Genomic DNA, 15,942 nt, shown 5'->3' on the forward strand with positions numbered 1-15,942 from the left:
CATAAAGCACAATTGCATCCAGCTCATTCCTTAATCACTAGCAATGGGCATGGAATTAGCTAGCTGGGCTGAGAACAGTGTTTAAACTTTAGCATACATTAGAATCACCTGGAAGGCTTTTCATATCATAGATCATTGAACCTCACCCTCAGAATTTCTGATTCAGTAGGTCTGGGGCAGGGCCCAAGAATTCGCATTTCTAACAAGTCTCCACTTAATGCTGATGCTGCTGGTTTGGAAACCGCACTTTGAGAACCACTGGTTTGCTGAACTTTAGACTAATCAGGATTCATGCCTGGGATTAGAAAAGCACTGAATCTCACCAAGGAATAAGTATGTCCGCTTGACACCTGAACAAGATTAGGGTTCTCTTAGTGAAGAAGCTTGTGAAAAGTGTCTGTCCCTTATATGTTAGGATGGCTTTTATTGTCTTACTTTTTCTGATATTAATATCATTACACCAACTTCCTTGAAAAGTTCCTCTATCAAATCTTTCTTGCTAATTTGTTCTTTGGCTGTTTCTATTCTACTGCTTATTATATGATAATGTTATATTTATTTTACCATTTATACCTTATTATTCCATGAAACTCTTGCTTTATGAATTATTGTTCTTGTTTCACATTGCTACCATGTTTCTTTATCTCTTTTAGTATATTTCTTATGCTTATTTTAAATTCTTGGTCCATTTCGCATCTCCTCCCTGCTCCCAGAAAAAAATAATCACTCCCATTTGGCTTCCACACACCAAGCAACTCTTTGGAACAGAGTTTTATATTCAAGCCCTCAGAGGGAACATGGTTGTTTTATAACATAGCTGCAAGTTATTAGACATTTCTCCCTTCAAGAGGTGGGGTCTATAACTCTTTCCTCTTAAATACTGGTGAGTCTGTGACTGTTTCGGCGAATAGAGTTTGGCAGAAGTGGCACCATGCAACTTCTGAGTCTAGGTTATAAAAGGTAATTTGCCTTCCGCCTTGTCTGCTGAAACATACCTATCCTGAGGCCACCATGCCATGGGGAATCCCAACCACATAGAGAAGCCATGTGTGGGCACTCGGCTCAGCTACCTGCCAGCTAAGCCAGCCTTGGAGTCATCCCAGCCTAGGCACCAGATATGTGAGTGAAGAAGCTTCCAGATGATTCCAGATAATTCCAGTACCTACCGCTTGAGTTACCCTTAGCCATCCCAGTCTTCCCAGCCCAGGCTGCTGCTATTGTGAAGCAGACACAAACCATCCCCACACAGTTCTATCCAAAGTCCTTTATTTTTTCTAGGTTGGTACTCTAACATTTATTAAAATAATGCTGTGGGTTAATAGATACAGGAAACAACAAAAGATTTAAAGCTCAAGCTATGTAAAATCCCAACTAAAACCCAAAAGTGTCTAATGCGTTTATTCATTATCTAACTAAAAGCCCGCAAAAAGACAAGACACCCAATACAATAAAGTATTATAAACAAAACGATTGCCAATTTTCAGTTATCAAAATTGTGGGTTGTACGTTTTGTATCCTTTTCTCAATCAAGAAAAAAATTCTTTTGAATGTTTGTTGGGAAAATTAAGGTTTATAGTCTTGTTCAGGCTTCAGAAGTGTTGCTAGGCCTCTGACCAAAGAAAGACCCTGCATAGGCTGAGTCAGACTCTCAGAAACTGTGTGAAGGCCTGCGGGGTAGGTGCCTGGTAGCTGTTGGATAAGAAGGAAGGTAAGTCCTGGAGCTTCTTGGACCTTGGAAACCTGGATGGTTCCCAGGGCCAAAGAACATCCTGAAGACTTGTGAGAAAAGATCCAAGCATTAATAAAATAACCACAGCTGCATGTTTGAGGCTGGGCGATATAAGCAGGATTTCCCCAAACTGCTCTCTGAAGTCTCACCCATGGAGTGGACACACTGTCCAGGACAATCCCAACTGGGACTCCAGATCGCTGTTCATGGGACTTCCCAGCAGTGCTTGGATCAGGATGTAGATATTTCCCCAATTTGGTGACATAAACACTGTTTAATTCTTTTTTCTCTTCTTTTTAAAAATATGCCTGTATAATCTCACTTTCTTTGCTTACTTGCTTATTGCTGTATCTTAATAAATACCATAAACTGGCTTGTTAGTGTGAAGAGTGGTTTCTTATACCAGCAAATCCTTTGAACCTAATGAAAGTAAAAACTTTTGGTAAAACAATATTATATTGCATACATATAAATCAAGATAGAAAAATACATTATAAACTTGTAATAATGGCTGTAAATACATTATCTTACACATTTCTCATAGGCAATAGGTTGGTCATGGTACCTACACAGCATGAAACTACTAAGATAAGAGAATAGTAGTTCCAAATTCCTGACCCATAGAATTTATGAGTATAATAAAATGGCAGTTTTATGCCACTAAGTTTGGGGTGATTGGGTACAAATCAATAGATAACTAGAACAGAGAAGCCACATTGGGAGAAATCAGTTGTCCTCATTTGAAGGGATGAAGTGGTGAAAGTCATTGTTCCCATGGCCCCTGACTCTAGGGCTAGGTTGCAGCTGCCACTCTCTGCAGCTGGTGGGGTGGCGGGGGGTCAGAGGGGGACAGGGGGTGTCTATGATTGTTTCCTGACAAAGGGGGATGGAGGAGGAGAAGCCAAAGTTTTTGTCTCCCAGCCTTGCCAGCTGCTCTTGCCTTAAGTCCAGTGTTTAACACATCAATCAGAAGAAGTGTAATTATTATTTCCTTAAAGGAACCCAGTCCCACCCTATATCCCTCCACATTAATGTCCTCATTTCCAGACTCAAGCCTTTTGGCCAACTCAATGAAGTTCCCCAAAGCAGAACAGAAGCTGGAAACATGGGGGCCCCTTTGTCCTGTTCCAAAGGCCCTTGTTCAGTTCTGTAGTTTGAGAAGGAGAGTGAAGCCACACTCTCTACCCTACTCTGGGCTTCTATCCCACAGATTATCTTCTCCTGACCTTTCAGGAAATGAGATGTAATTTTATTGCAACATCACATTCTTTTTTTCTCCACAATATTAAATTGAATTTTTTAGCATTACGGTTTTATTTTTTAATTATTTAATTGACAAACTATTTAACTGCCAAATAAAAATTGTATATATGTATGGCTTACAACATGATGTTTGGAAATATGTATACATTGTAGAATTACTAAATCGAGCTAATTAACATGTGCATGTGCATTACCTCTCATATTTGTCATTGTTTATGATGAGAATACTTAAAATCTTACTCTCAGCAATTTTCAAGAATACAATATATTGTTATTAACTGTTAGTCACCATGTTGCAATATCATACTATTAAAAGCCGTCCCCTGCTGGGCTTTTCTCACTGTGAGTTCTTAAGTGACACAACAAAAATTCAGACCACCAAATTCTAGCTCATAAAATAGAATTACCTATGATCCAGCAATTTCACTTCTGGATATATACTCAAAAGAATTGAAAGCAGGGTCTTGAAGAGATATTTGCACACCCGTGTTCGTAGCAGCATTATTCACAATAACCAAAAGGTGGAAGCAACCTAAGTGTCTATCAATGGACGGATGAATAAGCAAAATACAGCAGTCAGCCCTCACTATCTATGAATTCTGCATCCATGGGTCCGACCAACTGAGGATCAATAATACTTTTTTTTTAAATTGTGTCTGCAGTGAACATGTACAGACTTCTTTCTTGACATTATTCACTAAACAATACAGTATAACAACTATTCACATAGCATTTACATTGTATTAGGCATTATAAGTAATCTACAGATTATTTAAAGTATACAGTAAGGTGTGTATAGGTTACATGCAAATACTACACCATCTTATATCAGGGACTTCAACATCCATGGATTTTGGTATCCAAGGGAGGTCCTGGAACCAATACCCCACAGATATTGAGAGATGACTGTATATACATAAATAAAATATTTGGGGGCCTTAAAAAGGAAGGAAATTCTGATACATTCTACAACATGAATGTTATGTTGAGTGAAATCGGCCAGTCACAAAAGGACAAATACTGTATGATTCCACTTATATGAGGTGCCTAGAGGAGTCAGATTCATACAGGTAGAAAGTAGAAAGGTGGTTGCCAGGGGCTGAGAGGAGGAGAATGGGGAGTTAATGTGTAATGGGTGCAGAGTTTCAGGTTGGGAAGATGGAAAAGTTCTGGGGATGGATGGTGGTAATGTTTGTGCAACAATGTGAATGTGCTTAATGCCACTGAACTGTACCCTTAAAAATGGTTAAAATGGTAAATTTGATGTTATGTATATTTTACCACACACACAAAAAGTTCTCACTATGAATGAACTAGAAAATTCTTAGGGGCTGCATCTGATGGAATTGGGTGGAGAAGTTATGGACACTCTGGTAATAAGAATATTGAAAATTGCAAAGCAAACATGTGGGAAGCCAAAACTTTTAACCAAGTGAGGTGATCATTAAAGGACCTTGCAATGGCCACCCGAGAATGACTCCTGGCTTTGGGGCTTTCAAAGTGTGGACGAGGGTGTAGTCCTTGCCCTTAATGGTCATTGAATCCATAGGAAACTGGAGCCTTAGATCCTGGTCTGTGAACCAATAAACAGGATTCCGGTGCGGGCTCCCTGTTTTGAGCAAGTTACTGTTCTTCTCTGGAACTATTTCATTTATCCAGTTATTTTTTATTTTTTATTTTTTTTGTCTTTTTTGTCTTTTTTCCGTGTCCGGCAACGGATCGCAACCCTCAGTGTTGCCCCCGTACCAGACCGGGGACCGGCAACGGGATCGCGACCCTCGGCGTTGCTCCCGTGCCTCGCGCAGCCAGTGAGCTGGAACCGGTCTGTATGTGGGATCCGAACCCTCGGGCAGGAGCGCCGCCGCGCTTCCCAAGCGGCGCACTATCCAGTGCACCACTGGGCCGGCCCCATTTATCCAGTTATTTAACAGACATTTATTGAGCACCTAGTATGTCATGCAATTTGAAGGGCTTCTGCTGTTATAAAAAGGTAACCCCACTTTCATGGTTGCAGTGGATTGAATGGCCCTCCAAAGTCATGGAAGCTTAATCTCCATTGTGACCATATTAGAAGAGTGGGAGATCCTATTATGGCAATTGAAAGGTGGGGCCTTGAAGAGGTGATCAGATTCTGAGGACCATGCCCTAATGAATGGATTAATAATGGTGGTCGTGGGTATGGTTCTGAGGGCTTTAAAAGGCAAACACACGAGAGTCTGTGCTCCACCATTTTCTGCCATGTGAGACCCCTGCATTGCTGTAAAGCCACCACCATAGAAGACCCTCACCAGATGTGTTCCCTGAACTTTGGACTTCCCAGCCTCTGAAACCGTTAGCAATAAATGTTGTTTTTTTTATGAATTACCCAGTTTCAGGTATTTATGTTATAAGCAACAGAAACAGACTAATACAATGGTGTTTATATTCTACTTGGAAAGACAGATAAAAACAAATGAATAATATAGATTTACATTTATAGATTGTACTGAGTGTTATAATAGATGTAGACAGGATGATGCAATATAAAATAAGTGTACAGAAAGTGGGCTTTTCCTTTAGGTAGGGGGCCAGGGAAGGCTTGTATGGAAATACTTTGCAGCTGAGAATTTAAGACTTTGAAGTATCCAGCCATGAGAGATGTAAGGAGAATGATATGTCAGGTAGAAGTTACAGCATGTGCAAAGGCCCTGGGGCAGAAGAAAGCTCATCACGTTCTAGTTCTAAGAACTGACACACACACCACTATGGCTGGAGCAAAGTGAGCTGGTCAGAACATAGCATGAGAAGAGAGGTGCTGTGATCATGCAGAAACTTTGCAAGCCACAATGAGAAATTTGAATTTTTACTTAAGTGGAAAAGGAAGTGCAATGTGCTTTTGTAATACTGATAAAGGAGACAAGCAGATTCCTAAGCCCTTCATGTCTTGGGGCTTTTTACAACTCACATTTCAGTGCTTCTTGTTTTTCCTTGTACATAAAATGAGTAGCCAGTGAATAATTTTTAAAGCTGATACTGTTAGATTCTGGGCAGTTCCCCTCCAGTGACTATCCATTGACTTCACAAAGCTTGTGTAAAGTTAAGGAGGGGCAGGGTTGAGGACGGGGTGGGTCCTCAGCCTCACTGGTCGCCCTCTGTTCTCAGCCACGATCATTTCTCACCTGGATTTATCACCTCATCACAACAGCTTCCTAAATAACCTCCCGGCTTCCACCTTTGTTCACTGCCTTGCCCATCTCATCTCAACACAGCAGACAGAGGGATTCTTTTAAAGCAGGATTGCCAGACGTAGAAAACTGAAATACAGGATGCCCAGTTACATTTAAAATTTCAGATAAACAACAGATTTTATCTTTTAGTATAAGTATATCCCATGCAGTTTTGGAGCTATACTTATACTAAAAAAATTATTCATTGTTTACCTAAAATTCAAGATTAATTGGGCATCCTTTATTTAATCTGGAATCTCAATTTTAAAACCTAAGTCAGTTATAACACCAAGATCAGAGATTCAGAGCTCCTTACCAGCCAGCCACCAACACAACAACAAAAACAAAAACCTGTCAGATCATGCCCCATACTCTGAAATAACTCCTCTTTTCACTCAGAGAAAAATACCAGAGCCCTTAAAATGACTCCAAGGCTCTGTAAGAGCCACCTCCTCCCCACTCTTTCCTGTGTGACCTTGTCTCCCATTTCTCCCCCAGCCTCTACTCCAGCCAAACTAGCCTCCTAGGTCATTCCTCAGACACCCACGCATGCTTCTGCCTTAGGCCTTTGCACGGGCTGTTTCCTCTTTCTAAAATACTCTGCCCCCAGATAAAGGCATTGCTAGCTTTCTCACTTCTTCAAGTTTTGCTCAGATGTTGCCTTCTCAGTAAGGCACACCCTCACTACCTGTGTGTCTCAGTCTGTTTGGGCTGCTATAACAAAATACCATAGACTGGGTGGCTTATGAACAACAGAAATTTATTTCTTATTATTCTGGAGGTTTGAAAGTCCAAGAACAAGGCACCAGCAGATTTGGGGTCTGGTGAGGACTCGTTTCCCAGTTCATTAGACGGCACCTTCTCGCTGAGTTCTCACATGGCAGAAGGGGTGAGGGAACTTTCTGGGATCTCTTTTACAGGGGCATTAATCTCTTTCATGAAGGCTCTGCCCTCATAACCTGCTCACCTCTCCCAAAAGGCCCCACCTCTTGGTACCACCACCTTGGGAGTTAGGATTTCAACATATGAATTTTGGAGGACACAAGCATTCAGACCACAGCACCGTGGTAGGCAGAAGAATGGTTTCCCAAAGATGTCCACATCCGAATCACCAGAACCTGTGAGAATGTTCCCCTACCATAGTAAGAGAGACTTTGCAGATGTGATTAAGAATCTTGACATGAGAAGATTATTCTGGATTATCCACATGGGTGCGATTTAATCACTAGAGTCAGGAGGTTCAGAGTTAGAGACGACAATGTGATGACAAAACCACGGGCTGCAGTGTGTGCTTTGAAGATGGAGAAAGGGGGCCGGCCCGTGGCTCACTCGGGAGAGTGTGGTGCTGATAACACCAAGGCCACGGGTTCAGATCCCATATAGGGATGGCCGGTTTGCTCACTAGCTGAGTGCGGTGCTGACAACACCAAGTCAAGGGTTAAGATCCCCTTACTGGTCATCTTTTATCATAAAAAAAAAAAAAAATGAAGATAGAGAAAGGGGCTATGAGCCAAGAGATGCCAGTGGCCTCCAGAAGCTGACAAAGGTAAGGCACGGATTCTCCCCTAAAGTGTCCAGAAAAGAACACAGCCCGGCCTACACTTTGATTTTAGTCCAGCGAAACCCACTTTGCACTGCCGACCTCCAAATCTGTAAGAAAATACATGTGTCTTGCTTTAAGCCATGAAGTTTGTTGCTCTTTGTTACAGTAGCAAATAGGAGACTAATATACTCCCCAATTAAAATTTGCAGCACCCTTCAGTATTTCTGATCCTCCCTTCCTTTCACCTTCTTTTCTTACCCCGTTCTTACCTTGCATTTTCTAGTGTATCATTTTTCTAGCATCTACAATAGAGAAATACAAAGGAGACCAAAGTTGGGAGTGGGGAGATTGAGTGAACCAACCGATAGGTTCTGCTAAAGATGATGTTACAGATTTTGGGGGCCACCTATCTTTTCTCTCTTTGTGGGTGCCAAATAAGGAAGTGGCACTATGAGAAAACGGAGTCAAACGGGCATAAAGAACTTGTTGGTTTCATAGTTGCTGAAGAAGTTCTCCATGTATAATGCAAAGTTCTGGTAAAGAGCTAAGTTAGAGACGTGACTTAGGCTAGGAGAACACTTCTTCCTTCCTACCCCTTTCCCCTTAAACCCAAGGGTCCTTTTCCCCCATGATCCCCAGACCCAAAGAGCCGGGCCACGGGAAGAATGGGAGGCTCACCTTGCTGGCTCTGTTACAGGCAGAACAGGACGAGGACAGGATGCATCACCTTTCAGAGCAGGAATCCGACTCAATGGGCATCTAACACTAACTGATCCCATGAGCCACTTTTCGTCCCAGGAGGAAGAGTCAGCGTGAGGACAGAGGTGTAGATGGGACCTCTTTCCTGAAGAGGTTGCTGAACTAGGACATTCACTTTCTCTACTGATGTCATCTGGAGGCCCATCCGGGGAGGGCCTGGTGAGGAATGCTGGAAGGACATTTGGCCGCCAGGGGATAAGGTAGATATCAAAATGCCTACTTTATTCCACCTATAAAAAGAGATTAGTGAGATACACTTTCTCTCTCCAGCTACAGAGCCCTAGAAAAGACCACGGTTTGACTGTCTCCTCCAAATCTCATGTTGAAACAACCCCAACTGTGACAGTATTAAGAGTGTGGGAAATTTGACTATGGTATTTGAAAGGTGTAGCCTTTAAGAGGTAATTGGATCATAAGGGCTATGCCCTCATGAATTAATTTCCTCAGGAATTAATGGACTAATGGGTTATCATGGTGACTTTATAAGGAAAGGAAGAAGCACGTGAGCAAACTCTTGCTCTTTGGCTATGTGACGCCCTGTGCCACCTCAGGACACTGCAGAGAGTCCCCACCAGGAGGAAGACCCTCATCAGATGTGTCTCCTTGACCTTAGACTTCCCAGCCTCTAAAACTGTAAGAAATAAATTCAGGTGTTAATTTGTTTGTTTGTTTGTTTTATAAATTACCCAGTTTCTGGTATGCAATTATAAGCAAAAGAAAACTGACTAAGGCAGTATTCAAATGCTACTTCTGTCTCTTCCAGTGCCCTCTACTGAAATGGAGCATTTCCTGCTTTTCTCCCCCTCCTAGTTCTCTCTCTTGTTCACAGACAAGACTCTAAGCTATCAAAATGCATGACAAATTAAGGGCCATTCTCAAATGCATTGCCCTCACCTGGAGCCAAGGGCTGCAGTTCCTTGCTGGACTCTGTCATCACTGAGGATGGGCTCGGTTGTGAGGAACTGATTACCTAACACCATCTGAAGCAATAAAGACATTTAATCATCTTGCCTAACAGGAAGGTTTTGCGCAAAAACTCAAGAACGTTGCTAATGGCCCAGTCCTTTCTATTTTACCAGCCTGACATCTTCAATGTTTGGCTTGTGCCTCCTGATCACAACAAGGCTGGGCAGCTCTGGCCATCACGTCCTGACCCAACCATGCTCAAGGATAAAGGAAGAGCTCTCCTCTTTGCCTTTTGTCTTCTTATCAGGGAGCACGATCCATCCTTGAACCCCCAAGCTGACTTCTCTTTATTTCAAAGTGACCATTACTGTCCTTTGCCTGTCCCTAGACTTTATTTTTATTGTGGTAAAATACACATAATGTAAAAAATTTACCATTCTAATTACTTAAAAATATGTAATTCAGCGGCACTACGTACACTCACAATGTTGTAAAACCCATCACCACTACCTAGTCCCAGGAGCTCTTTATCATTCTGAAAGTAAATTCCACACCCACAAGCAATTAGTCCCCGTTCTCCTCTTTCCCCAGCCCCTGGCAACCACGACTCTGCTTTTTGTCTCTATGGATTTACCTGTTCTGGACATTTCCTATAAATGGATTATATAATATGTGGTCTTTTGTGTCTTGCTTCTTTCACTTAGCATAGTGTTTTCAAGGTTTATTCATGTTGCGACGTGTATGAGAACTTCATTTCTTTTTATGGCTGAATAGATTCCATTGAATGGATATGTTACATTTTGTTCATCTATTCATCCGGTGATGAACATTTGAATTGTTTCCACCTTTTGGCTGCTATTTGGCTATTATTTGGTGAATAGTGCTGCTATGGACATGAATATGCCTGCTTTTGTTTGAACCACCCTGAGACTTTAAAAGAAAGATGGAGTTGTAATGATCAGCTTACATAAACCATTCGTCTACTGAGGCTGGGCCCTTTTCCGGACACATCAGAGCTTATCGGCAAGAAGAAGGAAGGGTTATTGAGTAGGGGATATTAACAGGACGGGATATGGGCTCTGATAATTGTTCAGAATCTTTAGCTTTCAGGATCTGAGGTAGGAGGTTGGTCTGGTTCCTGTGCAGCCTCACTCTTGCAAGATCCCCTGAGGTTCTCTTTACTCTCAGACCAAGGACTACCTCCTGCAGATGCAGCGGCCACTGAAGTTCACATGACACGAGAGCACCGGATGAGACAGGATTGGGCCCCGAAGGCGGGCTTGGAGGTTTCTATAGAGGAGAATCTCCAGCCAGAGTGAGGGTTTTTGCCAGATGTTCTGAAACACAGAGAGACGTGCAAGCTTGAGAAAGACAAAAGCTCTGGATGACCTAGATTTGTGATCCTGACCATTCAAAGCTGTGTGGCCTCAGCCAACTCACTTGAGAATTCTGTGCCTCAGTTTCCCTCATTTGCTAAATGGATTAATAGTAGTAGCATCTCATAGGGTTGTGAGACTTAAATGTGTTAATTCATGCAGAACAGTTAGGACAGTGCCTGGCACAGATGAGGCTTTTGATAGATGTGAGCTGTTATTATTATTACTATCATTATTATTATTATTATTATCTTATGGAGGAAGAAGAAGAGGAGAGAGAAAGAGGAGGAGGAAGAGGAGGAGGAGGAGGGAAGGATGAAAGGTTAATGGAGAGAAAGAGAAGGAGGAAGAGGAGATAAGAAGCAGAAGGGAGGAGAGAGGGGGAGAGATGGGCTGTGTCCAGAGGCTTTGGGAAGCAGGGCTGAGAAATTGCTCAGAAGCTGATGACCTGGGCAGCCCCTTTCTTCCGTCTCGCCACTGGGCTCAGCCCTGCTCACGTTCCTCCTCCTAGGGAACCACCCAGGAAACTGCTCCCCTCCGTCCTAACACCTCCGTTGCCAGGCAACCTCCTCCTACTGCTCCAGTTTCCAACCCTCGTGAAGCATCGGGCCTCTGTTCCATCCTGGCTAAAGTCAGAACTTGCAGAGGACACAGTGAGGAAAGAGAGATTAGGTGAGAGATTGTAAAATTAAAATACTACTGCTTGAACACATTATATACATCACCACACATCATCATCGTCATAAATAGTTAATATTTATTAAGCACGTACTATATGGGAGGCCTACTACTAAAAACTTTATGTGGGCTAACTCATTCATCCTCCCGACAACCTATGAAATAGGTGATGTTATTATCCCAATTTAACAGACGAGGGAACTGAAGCACAGAGAGGTGACACAACTTTTCCAATACCACATAGGAAGTGAATCATTCAAGGGAGCAGGAGCGGTTCCTCTTCCTTCCTCACCACAAGCTATACTCATTTCTTATTCTAGCAAGAAAATATCTATGAGAGAAGGTTCCTTCTCACTCCCCATACCCCTCTGTGAAGAAACATGAACCAATGCATAGTCATTTGCATAAGCATGCAGAGAGACTCCGCACAAATCATTTAGACATAAACCCATAAACAGGCACACAAACACATACAAAAGCACACACAGCACACATGCAAATTGAAAGACTCATAAGGATATTCACAAAACCACCCACAAATAACAGAGGCACAGAGACTACAGTCACTCAGACACTTACTCAAAATATGCATACACAAACACGTGTATACAATCAGAAAAACAAATGCCTTGAGCCACAAATGCTTAGAAACACAGAGGGAAAATGCACAAATGCAGATATACAAAGACACACATGCACAGAGATACACCTGAGCACAGATGGATATAATTATGCAGACACAAATAGAAACCAATACAGAAAGAAGTACACAAAAACACTGAGAGTCTTAAATGCACCAGGACACTATAAACACATGCAGAGAGAGACAAATATAGAAAGAAGTGCACACAAAGAAAATTTTACACATGCAAAGCCTTGCACATGCATACACATGAACGGTGCATGCACCCACACCAAAAACATAAGCACAACCCCAAGACAAGTGCAGAAGTGACAGAAATGGGACCAGGTATGACTCAGTAACGGCTGGGACTGGAATGAGCCCATCAAGGCCGTTGTACCAGGAATCAGACTCCCTGAACCAGACCAGGTATATTAAGATTCTCCAGAGACACAGAAACAGTAAGACAGATACAGGAAGCGATTTATTACGAGGAATTGGCTCATATAATTATGGAGGCTGAGAAGTCCCATGATCTGCCAAGCTTCCCCTGGATGGCAGGATGCTATAAAGTTAAGAGCTATGTGAAGTCAGAGACATCTGGATTCAAATCGTTTTTAACCACTACCTACTCACTGTGTGATCTGGGGAGAGCCACTTAACTTTCCAGAGATTCAGTTTCTTCTAATATAAACTGGAAATAATATAGCACCTTCATCAAGAATTTTTGTGAGAATCATGCACACACCCAACATGCATAGACGTGTGTGTGTATAGTTATCATAACGCAATCACAATGAATGTTTGTGGTTATCATTATTATTACAGCTACTATGACTCTTACAAATCTTAGTCCACAAACTCAGATGACCAAGAAATGCCACTTTTTCCATTTTCTTTAAACAACTGAAATGTGATTTCAAGCATTCAACCAAGGCAGAGCAGGCAGATGGTAAATTCAGTATCAATCTTTTCTGTGCCTTGTCTAGGGTTGCACAAAGTTTGGGGAGGTCTCATAAGGCTCCAAGGCATTGGGGAGACACCTCCAGTCCTTGGTCACTGGCCTGAATTTGTTCCCAGTTGAGAAGCCATTGTTTCAATCCTAATTGGATCTTTTAGGTCTGATGGTTTTGCTGTTTCTGGATCCTTGAGGGAGCACAGGAATCTTTCACGGGGCTCAGAATCCTTGTGCCTAGGATCCCGTCTCTGCCTCCTCCTTGGGAAACTATCATGAAATAGAACCTGGGTCTCAAACTCTTTTAGCCTCAGGGAACAGTCTCTCTTCCTGTTGCCTCGAGTGCACTTCTTCTCTCCCTTTCCTCTGTGGGAACAACTGGCATCAATTCCTCAATGGGCATAGGGATTGTAAACTCAGATACTTACAAAAACTATTGGGGGATGGTGGGGAGCATCCTGCTGGTATACCCAGCTCCACCCAGGACAGTGATGCAAACAGTGTGGAACTGCAGAGCACCCGCCGGCCTGAAGGGGGCAGCCTCTCCTAGGCGCAGCTAATGAATTATGGTTCCACCTTTCAACAGAAACTGAAAACCTGGATTTTTGCGTGAAATCTTCTGATATTTAAAGATGTAAAACTAATTCAAAACTAAATTTGTTTTCGAGGAGCATGCACGCTGTAGCAGGCATCAGTGCTTCATTCCTTTCTATGGCATTTGGGTTGTTTTCTCTTTTGGCTGTTGTGAACAGTGCTGCTAGGAATATGCATGCACAAATATTTGTTTGAACTCCTGTTTTAAATAATATGAAACATCCAGAAAAGGTAAATCCATAGAGGCAGAAAGCAGATGAGTGGCTTCCTGGGGCTGGCAGGAGGTGGAATGGGGAGTAACTACATCTTTTGGGGTGATGAAAATTTCTTGGAACTAGACATAGGTGATGGTTACACAATAATGGGAATGCATTAAAATGCCACCGAATTGTTCACTTAAAAATGATTAACGGGGGCTGGCCAGTTAGCTCAGGTGGTTAGAACACGGTGTTGATGACACCAAGGTTCAGGGTTCAATGCCTGTTACTGGCCAGCCACCAAAAGGAAAAAAAGAGAAAAAAAAAGCTTAATTTTCTGTTATGTAAATTTCATTTTGATAAAATGAATAAATAAATTTGTAAACATTGTGAAGGCCAAGCAGAACATGTGTGTGGGTCTTGTCTGATACTCTGGCCATGACTTTGAGTCCTCTGCTTTGGGCTTTACAAAATAGAGAAGCATTAGATAGAAAAATGCATGCATACAACAAGATTCCATTTACATGAAGTTCAAAAATAAGGGAAACAAAACAACACACATTTTTAAGAATAAAATTAGAGTTTGTAAAGCTCTAAAGAAATGCAAAGGTTAACACCAAGGTCAAGGGTTCACATCCCCCTCCTGGCCAGCTGCCAAAAAAACAAAAAAGAAAGAAAAGAAAAGGAATTATTTCATTCGAACTTCAGGTTAGTAGTTGTTTATCTCTTAGAATTGAAATTTGGCGTAAAAGTGATACCAGCAAAGGACCTATGAGGATACTTCAAAAAGTTCACAATAGCTGGCCAGTCAGTTCAGTTGGTTAGAGTGTTGTGCTGATAACACCAAGGTCGAGGGTTTGATCCTTATACCCATGAGCTGCCAAAAAAAAAAAAAAGGTTCATGGAAAGATTTGTATTACCTTTTAATTTTATTTTTCTGTGAACTTTTTGAAGTACTTTTGTGCAGGTAGATCCCAGATGAATAGTTTTAGTTTTTAGCCTGGGTTCTGAGAAAATAGGTGTTTGATTTGTTTTAATTCTTTAAATGGGATATTGAGTTTTTATACACTCTTTTGCATACATAATGTATTTCACCTTTAAAAATAAACATTTATTGAATTTTTATGAAAAACATTGGATAGGGTAAAACGTTAATAATAGTTGAATCTGAGTAAAGAGTATGGGGTCTTTGAGTAAAGTTTATTTTTGCAACTTCTCTGTCAATTTGAAATTATGTTCAAAAAAGTTTCAAACGTATACAAAAAGGACAGGAAGGGTTGTCAATTTCAAGAGGCTTCTATTTTCTTTCATTTCAAAAAATACAGGGTGAAGACATGCAAGTTAATGCTATGATACATTATTCTACAGAATATGATTCAAATTTTCGAGGGATCTCTATTCGTTTCTCCCTCTTCTGAGAAGTCCATGTTCCCTCTTCTCCTTCGCCCCCCTTCCGTCTGTCTCCACCCAGAATGGACCTTGAAGGTGGGGGGGCAGGGGGTGGTCAGGGAGGATTGCCAGCTCCTTTTTCTTTTCTTCTTTCTTTTTTGAACGGGGACTGAACTCTGGACCTTGGTGTTATCAGCACCGCTGCTCTAACCAACTGAGCTAACCATCCAGCCCAGCCAGCTCTTTTTCTTTCGCAGCTCAAGTCTTGCCCCTTCCCTACCCGGAACCCACATAGGAAAGGGGTTTCAGAGTGAAGACCCCAGTGGACAAAGAGCCATTCCCCCGAGATCAGATTCCCCCCTCCACACCCACCGTGGCAGATATCTCTTAGGGCTTCCCTGAACTGGCTGGGCATAAAGTCAAATAGAAAAAAATTGCTGATGATCTCTTTTCCCAGCACTTATCTCAGTTTATAATTACACATTCATTAGAGATTATGTGATTAATATCTGTTTCTATTACCAGACTGTCAGCTCATCGGGGGTCCCTTTTTACTCTCTACTGTATGCTGGGCCCAAAGTGCCACTCAATAAATAATAACAGCGAAGATGGAAATAGTTATGACCATGTGCCAGGGAGTCTTCTAGGAGCTTTGCAGGGATTATTATCACATTTACTCCTCACAGTGACCTGGGGAGGTAAGGACTGCAACGAGCCGCTGATGA

Source organism: Galeopterus variegatus, unplaced genomic scaffold (genome assembly GCF_000696425.1).
Source record: "Galeopterus variegatus unplaced genomic scaffold, G_variegatus-3.0.2 Scaffold3046, whole genome shotgun sequence".
NCBI lineage: Eukaryota > Metazoa > Chordata > Mammalia > Dermoptera > Cynocephalidae > Galeopterus > Galeopterus variegatus.